General features: G+C 38.4%; 1 long non-coding RNA gene across 1 annotated transcript in view; it reads left to right on the forward strand.

Moving 5' to 3' along the window:
* Positions 1–8,462, forward strand: part of LOC126067634 (uncharacterized) — an 81,064-nt gene extending 72,602 nt beyond the window's left edge. Inside the window, exon 3 of the long non-coding RNA XR_007515447.1 lies at positions 8,280–8,462. This is a non-coding gene — a long non-coding RNA (uncharacterized LOC126067634). The remainder of the gene's footprint in view (positions 1–8,279) is intronic.
* Positions 8,463–10,701: the final 2,239 nt, after the last annotated feature.

Consider the following 10,701-nt stretch of genomic DNA (forward strand, 5'->3'; position numbering starts at 1 on the left):
AGCTGCTCATAAAGGTGGATGAATTTTACATCTGGATTCTCAATTCTGTTCCACTGGTCTATGTATCTGTATGTGTCTGTTGTTGTACCAGTACAAGTCTGTTTTGACTGCCATGGCAGTATAATAGGTTCTAAAATCAGGTAGTGTGAGGCCTCCCACTTTGTGCTTCTTCTTCAGTAATGCTTTATTTATCCAGAGCCTCTTCCCTTTCCTTAAGAAGTTGGTGATTTGTTTCTCCACCTCATTAAAAAATGTCATTGGAATTTGGATCGGAATTGCATTGTATCTGTAGATCGCTTTGGGTAGAATTGACATTTTCACAATGTTGAGTCTTCCTATTCATGAGGAAGGTATGTTTTTCCACTTATGTAGGTCTCTTTTGGTTTCTTGTGTTTTCTTTGTATAGGTCTTTTACGTCTCTGGTTAGATTTATTCCTAAGTATTTTATCTTCTTGGGGGCTATTGTAAATGGTATTGTTTTTCTAATGTTGAACCATCCCTGCATAAAAGGTATGAATCCCACTTGGTCATGGTGAATTATTTTTTCAAAATGTTGTTGAATTCTATTGGCTAGGATTTTGTTGAGGATTTTTGTGTCTATGTTCATGAGGGATATTGGCCTGTAATTTTCTTTTTTGTGGTGTCTTTCTTTACCTGGTTTTGGTATCAGGGTTATTCTGGCTTCATAGAATGAATTTGGGAGTATTCCACCCTTTTCTATGCTCTGAAATACCTTTAGTAGTAGTGAAGTTAACTGTTCTCTGAAAGTTTGGTAGAATTCTCCAGTGAACTTGTCAGGATCAGGGCTTGTTTTGGAGGGGGGGGGGTGTTTTTTAATTACCTCTTCAATCTCTTCTTTTGTTATAGGTTTATTTAGTTTTTCTACCTTAGTTTGTGTTAATTTCCGTAGGTAATGTGTTTCTAGAAATTTGTGCATTTCCTCTAGGTTTTCAAATATGTTACAGTACAATTTTTCATAGTACTGTTATGATTCTTTTAATTTCAGTTGGGTTTGTTGTGATATCACCCATCTCATCTGTTATTTGGGTTATTTGCATCCTCTCTAGTTTTTCTTTTGTCAGTTGGTCCCATGGTTTATCGATTTTGTTGATCTTTTCAAAGAACATGCTTTTGGTCTTGTTAACTCTTTCAATTGTCTTTCTACTCTCTATTGCTTTTAATTCTACTCTAATTTTTATTATTTCTTTTCTTCTGGTGCCCGTGGGCTTCTTTTGCTGCTCTCTTTTTATTTGTTTGAGTTATAGTGATAATGTTTTGATTTTGACCCTTTCTTCTCTTTGAATGTGTGCGTTTATTTCTGTAAATTGATCCCTGAGCACTGCTTTTGCTGTGTCCCAAAGGTTCTGGTAAGATGTGTTTTCAATCTCATTTGATTCTGTGAATTTCTTTATTCCGTCCTTGGTTTTTTCTATAACCCAGTAGTTTTTGAGCAAGGTGTTGTTCAGTTTCCACGTATTTGATTTTTTTTTTTCCTTGCTTATTCTGTTATTGTTTTCTACTTTTATGGCTTTATGGTCAGAAAACATGCTTTGTAATATTTTGATGTTTTGGATTCTGTTAAGATTTGCTTTATGACCTAATATGTGGTTTCTTCTGGAGAATGTTCCGTGTGCGTTGGCAAAGAAAATATACTTGGCTGCTGTTTGGTGGAGTGTTCTGTATATGTCTATGAAGTCAAGTTGGTTGATTGAGGCATTTAGATATTCCGTGTCTTTATTAAGCTTCTTTCTGGATGTCCTGTCCTTCACTGAAAGTGGTGTGTTGAAGTCTCCTACAATAATTGTGGAGCTGTCTATCTCACTTTTCAATGCTGTTAAAGTTTGTTTTATGTATCTTGCAGCCCTGTCATTGGGTGCATAAAAATTGATTATGGTTATGTCCTTCTGGTGAATTGACCCTTAAATCATTATATAATGTCCTTTCTTATCTTTGTGGTGGATTTTGCTTTAACATCTATTTTGTCAGAGATTAATATTGCCATTCCTGCTTTTTTTTGATTGTTGTTTGCTTGATATATATATATGTATGTATGCATTTCATCTTTTGAGTTTTAGTTTGTGTCTTTGAGTCTAAGGTGTGTCTCTTGTAAGCAGCATATAGACAGGTAGTTTTTTTTTTTTGAATCTATTTTGCCACTCTATTGGTGTATTAGGCCATTTACATTCAGTGTAATATTGATAGGTATGTGTTTAGTGATGTCATTCTGATGTATTTTTTTCTTTTGTGTGTGTTGTTGACGGTTTCTTTTTTCCGCTTAATTTTCTGTGCTGAGTAGCTTTTCTTTATGTATTTTCTTTTCATCTTTTTCATTTTTGTTTATTTTGTATTTGCTGAGTCTTTATGTTTTTCCTCTTTTTTATTTTGATGTGTAGGTTTATTAGTTTCCTTTGTGGTTACCTTAATATTTACCTCTATTTTTTACCAATCTTTTATTTTTTGAAATCGCCTTGACTTCCTCTCCATATTAAAGTTCTGTGACGTATTACTTAGTCCCTCTTTTTTGTTTTAATGTTGTCAGCTTTTACGTATTGACATCTCTGTTTCCCTATTTTGAGTGCTTTAACTTTGATTTATTTCTGTGACTTTCCTATCTGGGTAGGTATCTGGTTGTTCTGGCCTGTGCTTTAGTCTTGGGTTGTTATCTGATGTTATTGATTTTCTAACTGGAGGACTCCCTTTAGTATTTCTTGTAATTTTGGTTTGGTTTTTGCAAATTCTCTAAACTTCTGTTTATCTGGAAATGCCCTAATTTCACCATATTTGAGAGACAGCTTTGTTGGATATAATTCTTGGCTGGCAATTTTTTTCCTTCAAGGCATGTCATCTCATGGACACCTAGGCTGAACCCATCTAAGAGGAGTAAACAGGCTCCTGGGATCACAAACCTAGTAACACCTCTAACCGCCTGCATTGTTTCTGCTGAGGAGTCCAAGCTTAGTCTTATTGACTCTCCTTTCTAGATGACTTTGCCTATCCCTAGCCATTCTTCAAATTATCTCTTTACTTTGATTTTGGCAAGTTTAGTTATAATATCTCTTGGTAACTTTCTTTTGGGATCTACCCTGTGGGGGTTGGATGAGCTTCTAGGATAGATATCTTCTCGTGTTTCACAATATCAAGGAATATTTCTGTCAACAAATCTTCAACAATTCTTTCTGTATCTTCTGTTATCCCCCATTCTGGTACTTCAATCATCATTAGCTATTCCTCTTGATAGAGTCCCATGTAATTCTTGGGGTATCTTCGTTTTTTTTTTAATCTTTTTATCCGATTTTTCCTCAAATAAATTGGTGTCAAGTGCTTTATCATCAGTCTCCCTAATTCTGACTTCCATTGACTCAATTCCGCTCCTATGACTTTCTATTTAGTTGTCTAATTCTGAAATTTTATTGTTAATCTTTTGGATTTCTGTTTGCCGTCTCTCTACAGATTCTTGCAGACTGCTGAATTTGTCCCTATGCTGTTGTATTATCTTCTTAAATTCCTCTGTTGCTTTGTCTGTGTGTTCCTTGACTTGGTCTGTGTTTTGTCTGATCTCCTTCCTGATCTCTTGAAGAGCTCTCTATATTAATCTTTTGAATTCTACCTCTGGTAATTCCAAGAGTTTCTCTTCCTCCAGGAAGTATATTGGTTCTATGTTTTAGTCACTTGCTGAAGCCATCATGGTCTGCTTCTTTATGTGATTTGATATTGACTGTTGTCTCCTCGCCATCAATAAGTTATTATATTTATTTATTGTATGTTTGCTTACTGTGTCCTAGCTTCTCATTTTATTCTGCTTTTATATGCCCAAATAGACTGGTCATGTGAGCTGCTTTGATTATTGGCATCTTTGGGGGCTCTCCTGTCCTGTTGCAAGGTGGTTAGAGGTGTTACTAGGTTTGTGATCCCAGGAGCCTGTTTACTCCTCTTAGATGGGTTCAGCCTAGGTGTCCAGGTTGTCGGTCACTGAGTGGGTGGTGCAAGCTCTCACCTATAGTCCTAGACAGGCGGGGTTACATAGGGGTGATTGGAGTAGGCACAGGCATTTGACTACAGTAGGGGGTTCTGTGCTGAGCAAGGTAGGGGGTGATGGCTGCCACTGAGTGCCTGGGTGGAAGGTATGTCTCTTTTCCCTAGAATGCGTAGGTGGGTGGGTTTTGTGACCAGACTTTGGGCACCCAGTGCTGTTGGCTGTAATCGCTGGGAGGCACCACTTATTCTCTGACCTCTGTCACAGGTGGCTAGGTGGTGTAGGTAGAGCCACAGTCCTTAGGCCCCTGTTGTGGATAGGTGAGGACCCTGCTTAATGGGCAGGGTGGTGTCAAATGTCACGAATCTGCTCTTCCCCCTTAGCTGTTGCCATCAAAAATAGGTTTCAGGTATGTACCCTGTTGTACTGTGCTAACGAGGGCATACATTGTTGAAATCGGCCCACACAGATCTAGGCAGGGGTGAAAGGTATTCACAGTCCGTGAACCCCTTATGTCTGTGCCTAGGCAAAGGGGCTGTCCCTACCCTGAGGTCTGGGCTTAGAGGAGCTGGCAGATTTTTTTTTTTTCCTGTTTGTTAATTTTTTACCTTTCCAAAGCTAAGAGAATGGCTTGGGGTGCCCAAGTGTCCCACTTCTGGCTGAGGGGGCATGGCAATTGCTAAAGCCAGACCAGGACCAGAGCAGAGCATGGACGGGGTAGGTAAATGGGAGAGAGGTACTTCCTAGCAGGAGCAAGGGTTGTTTTGATCCCATGTGTTAGGTTAGACATTTGCACTTAACTTTCTCAGACTCAGCTTCCCTTCTCCCTGATTCTGGAGGCTTGTGTAGACTCTCTGCTGCTCAGTTTCTCCCGGTATGGAAATGTTTCCCCAGTGCTACTGCTCACCTCAGCCCACAAGCACCAGCTGGCTGATGCTGCCTACAGAGTGCCAGCAAGGTCAGGTCTGGCAAATCCTCACTGCTTCTGAACTGTCTCTCCCTCCACCTGCCACTCAGTCACATTCAACTTTGTATTTGATGCTCAGGGCTCCTAGACTGTCATATATAATCAATTTACTTTTTTAGGGGGGGGTCTTTATTGTAAGAAGAACCATAGGAAACATCCAACTACTCTGCCATCTTGGCCTGGCCTTCTCACCACACTTGCTTTTAAGGAGCTTTCTGGCTTTACTTCTCCCAAAACAGATTTGTCCATTCTTCTGGTAGTCCATGGTATACTCAATATTCTTCACCGACACCATAATTCAAAGGTGTCAGTTCTTCTTTGGTCCTATTCATGAGCCAGCTTTCACATGCATATCAGGTGGTTAAAAACATCATGGCTTGGGTCAGAGACACCTTAGCCCTCACAGTGACATCTTTGCTTTTTAACACTTTAAAGAGGCCTTTCTCCAATGTAATACATCTTTTGATTTCTGGACTGATCCTTCCGTAGGTGCTGATTATGTATCCATGTAAAATGAAATCCTTGACGACTTCAATATTTTCTCCATTTATCATGATGTTGCTTATTGGTCCATTTATGAGGATTTTTGTCTTTTTCATGTTGAGGTGCAGTCAAAACTGAAGGCTATAGTCTTTGATCTTCATCAGTAAGTTCTTCAAATCTTCTTCGCATTCAGCAAGCAAAATTGTGTCACCTGCATATTGCAGGTTGTTAATGAGTCTTGCTCCAATCCTGGTGCCACATTCTTCTTCATATAGTCCAGTTTCTAGGATTATTTGCTCGGCATACAGATTGAATAAGTTCAGTGAAAGGCTACAACCTTGACTCACGTCTTTTCTGACTTTAAACTATGCAAAAGCACTTTGTTCTGTTTGAATGTCTACCTCTTGGTCTATGTACCAGTTCCTCATGAGTATAATTAAGTGTTCTGGAATTTCTATTCTTTGCAATGTTATCCATAATTTGTTATGATCCACTTAGTCAAATGCCTTTGCACCTTAATAAAACACAAGTAAACATATTTCCGATATTCTCTGCTTTCAGCCAAGATCCATCTGACTTCAGCAGTGATATCCTTCGTTGCACGTCTTCTTCTGAATCCTGCTCGAATTTCTGGCAGTTCCCTTTTGATGTACACTTGCAACCACTTTCAGATGATCTTCAACAAAATTTTACTTGCATGTGATATTGATATTGTTTGATACTTTCCGCGTCTGTTGGATCACCTTTCTTTGGGATGGGAGCAAATATCAATCTCTTCCAGTTGGTTGGCCAGGTAGATTCTTCCAAATTTCTTGACATAGATGAGTGAACACGTCCAGTGTTGTATCAGTTTGTTGAAATATCTCAATTGTTGCTCCATAAATACCGGAGCCTTGTTTTTCACCATTCCCTTGAGTACATCTAGAACTTCTTCCTTCAGTACCGTTGGCTCTTGATCATATGCTATCTCCTGAAGTGGTTGAATGTCAGTGAATTCTTTTTGGTACAGTGACTGTACGTATTCCTTCCATCTTTTTTTGATGCCTTCTGTGTCATTCAATATTTTGCCCATAGAATCCTTCAATATTGCGACTCAAAGCTTGAATTTTTCTTCAGTTCTTTCATTTTGAGAAATGCCAAGCATTGTCTAACTCCAGGTCTTTGCACATGTCATTATAATACTGTACTCTGTCTTCTTGAGCTGCCCTTTGACATCTTCTGTTCAGCTCTTTTACTTCATCATATCTTCTTTTTGGTTTATCTAATCTACCCAGGAGCAAGTTTCAGAGTCTCTTCTGGCATCCATTTTAATCTTTTATTTCTTTCCTGTGTTCTTAATGACCTTTTGTTTTCTTCAGTATGATATCCTTGATGTCATCTCACAATTCGTCTGGTCTTTGGTCATTAGTGTTCAATACATCAAATTTGTTCTTGAGATGCTCTCTAAATTCAGGTGGGATATATTTTGGCTGTCATGGACTTGCTTTACTTTCTTTAGCTGCAACTTGAACTTACGTATGAACAGTTGATTGTCTATTCCTCAGTCAACCCCTGGCTTTGTTCTTACTAATGACATTGAGCATCTCCATTGTCTCTTTCCACATATGTAGTTGATTTAATTCCTGCATTTTCCATCCAGTGAGGTCTAAGTGTATAATCATCCTTTATGTCATTGAAAAAATGTATATGCAATGAAGAAGCTGCTGGTGTTGCAAAATTCTATCATGAGTTCTACTGTGTCATTTTTATCACCAAGGCTATATTTGCAACTACCAATCCTTCTTTTTTGTTTTATACTTTCACATTCCAATCACTGGTAATTATCAATGCATCTTGAATGCATGTTTGATCAATTCAAGCTGCAAAAGTTGGTTAAAATCTTCAATTTCCTCACCTTTGGCATTAGTGTTTGGTGCATAAATTTGAATAATAGCCATATTAACTAGCCGCCTTGTAGGCGTATGGATATTTTCCTAACATTGACAACATTGTACTTCAGGATAGACCTTGAAATGTTCTTTTTAATGATTAACGAGACGACAACCCTCTTCTATTTGTCATTCCCAGTATAGTAGACCATATTATTATCTGATTCAAAGTGGCCAATACCAGTCCATTTCAGCTCACTGATGCCTAGAATATCAATGTTTATGTGGTCCATTTCATTTTTGATGACTTCCAGTTTTTCTAGATTCATACTTCGTACATTCCATGTTCTGATTATTAATGGATGTTTGCAGCTGTTTCTCATCAATTTGATTTGTGCCACCTCAGCAAATGAAGGTCTCAAAAGCCTTACTCCATCCACAGCATAAAGGTTGACTCTACTTTGAGGAGGCAGCTCTTACCAAGTTGTATTTTGAATGCTGTCCAACCTGAGAGGCTCATCTTCTAGCACTACACCATACAATATTCTGCTGTTATTTGTAAGGTTTTAATTGGCCAATTTTTTTCTGAAGTAGACCGCCAGGTCCTTTTTCCTAGTCCGTCTTAGTCTTGAAGCTCTGCTGAAACCTGTCCACAATGGTGACCCTTACAGTATTTGAAATACTGGTAGCATAGCTTCCCACATCACAGCAACAGGCAAGCCACCACAGTGTGATAAACTGACAGACGTGTGGGGTATGAACAGGTAAAGATATGTTTCCTAGGGTTAATGACTGCCTCAGGTGCATGTTAAATTCATCAAGTCATATGTACAAGTGGTGTTTGCCACCCTTTTTGTGACTCCAGAGCCTTTGCCTCATGATGGAGCTGGATTCTGTTTTAACAGCTTGTCGCATTTTTTTTTATTTAAAAAAACAAAACACTTTTCCTGTTTTGAACCCAAATCTCTCTGTTACTTTCACTTATTAGCCTTGTATACAATCCCTGGAGCCATGGTGGCATCATGGTTAAGAGCTGCAGTTTGAATCCATCAGCCACTCCTTGGAAACCGTATAGGGAAGTTCTGCTCTGTCCTCCAGGATCGCTGTGAGTCAGAATCAACTTAACAACGGGTTTGGTTTTTTTTATTTGTATTTTTTATTTTTATATACACTCCAGAGCTGCAAATGCCAAGTTTGTTTCCTCTTTTTCATGAACAAATTTCACGTGTTTGGAGATAGTTTCAATTCACGCTCCCTTAGATTTATCCAGTTCTTTCCAGACTAAATAAAATGCTTTCAACAAGCTTTGACTGGTTGCGTTATAGGTGAGTGTTTTCTATGTATACTGTCCGTTCATTTCTCTTCATGGTGTCACCACATATTGGGGAATTTATTCCTGTCCTAGTTCCAGTATAAATGATCAGGCTTGTGCTGACTCCACCACCAGATCCATTTTCCTCAGCCTGACTAGTTAATGAATTCCATATAGGGTTGCTACGGGTTGGAATCTACTTGACAGCAATGGATTTTGTTTTTTTGGTATCTGTAGGGATGGAGCCCTAGTGGCACAGTGGTTAAGACCTATGGTGAGCTACGGCTCCTAACCAAAAGGTTAGCAATTCAAATCCACCAGCCGGTCCTTGGAAACCCTTTGGGGCAGTTCTTCTTTGTCCTATAGGGTGACTATGGGTTGGAATCAACTTGACGGCAATAGGTTTTTACCTCTAGGGATTGGTCCAGGGATGGAAATGTATTCCACACAAGGCTTATGAAAATCAATTCTAGAAACTCTTAGGAAAAAACTTAAAGTTTTCACTTACTACTGGTGTTGCCAAGCAAAGATAGTGAGATGTAATCTCGCAGCTGCTATGAACTAAGACATACAAAGACTGCCTAAGAGTAAAGCCAGCATAGAAGAAGACATTGTTGAGAGAGAGAAAGGTGGAAAGAAAAACAGATTGAGGATATTATTCACCTTCCAAGATCTACCTTTCCTAAAGCCAGATCTACCTCAATTTTTCATATACAAGAGCCAATAAATTTCTCCTTTTCAGTATAAGTTTGATTTGCTTTTCTGTGCATTATCTTCAAAATAGTCCTTTTTAAAACACAAAGCTTCTGGATTCTTCACCATCTTGGTCACTATTATAAACATCCTTGGCTAAGGTAATGTGAATGAATAGTGTATTCAACTTATACCTACCTTATTAATACAGAAAGTAATATTAGGTAAACAGAAGGTAGGAATTTTAATGAAAGTGAGGTTGAAGAAGTATTTTGGAGGTAGGTTTTGAAGATCTTGGTTAATATGCTAAGGATTTCAGACTTATCATCTACACAACAGATTCCATTAATGTGTTTGAAGATTGGCGTGGCATGATGAACCCGTGTTCTTGTACTTTAAGCAAAAGCCTTTGGAGGCACAGGGACAATTTGTTGAAGAGCAAGAGGAGAGAAATTAGTCAGAGAAGGCAGTATAGGAACTGAAAAGAAGAAGAACCTGGTCTGTAGTACTTTAAATGAAGAAATAATGGAAGTAATATTAAAAGTTGCAGGATTTCACAAATGATTGGTCAAGGAAATAATCAAAGAAAATGTGTAGTTCTGAGGCAGAGCCTTTTTCAAGATTTCCTTTTCTCTTCTATTTTATATTATTCTATTCACTGATATTTTCCAAAGCTTTGCTTACTTGTATTTTTCTCAGTTCATCTTAAGGAAAACATAGAGCCTATTCTCATGCTCTTCACTGAATTACTTTTCTGGGCACTATTGTTAAATTACATTTAGAAGTTGTATTATATCTATCCGTGTCTTCATTTATAGTTTTATTTAGGAGTAAGCATAACCATTCTTTATTTTGTATTTACTGTGATTTTCTTTTTGTTATGATGTTATGATTATTTTTTTCTCTAGGAACTATTGCTACATACCCTAGATGGTGCAAATGGTTTGCGCTCAAATATTGACCTAAAGGTTGGCAGTTCAAACCCACCCAGTGGTGCCATGGCAGAAACACCTCGTGATCTGCTTCCATAAAGATTATAGCCAAAAAAACCCTATGGAGCTCGACTCTACTCTGTGACGCCCAGAGTCACCATGAGTCAGAATCCAATTGATGGCAACAGATTTAGTATTTTCTTTTTATTGCTACATAACAAATTACTCAAAATAAAAGGGCATCTAACAACCACCATTTTATCATGTTCACAAATTTCCTTGGTCACGAACTTAGACAGGGCACAGCAAGAATGGCTTGTCTCTGCTTCATGATATCTAGGGTCTCAGCTAGGAAGACTCTGTGGCTGAGGATGGCTTGAATGTCTGAGGCTGGCATCATTAGGAGGTTAACCTGGGATGACTTGAAGCTTAGGCTGGAATATCATAAAGACTTGGCTCAGCTGGGACTGCCA

The sequence above is a fragment of the Elephas maximus genome, chromosome 25 (assembly GCF_024166365.1).
Source record: "Elephas maximus indicus isolate mEleMax1 chromosome 25, mEleMax1 primary haplotype, whole genome shotgun sequence".
Lineage (NCBI taxonomy): Eukaryota > Metazoa > Chordata > Mammalia > Proboscidea > Elephantidae > Elephas > Elephas maximus.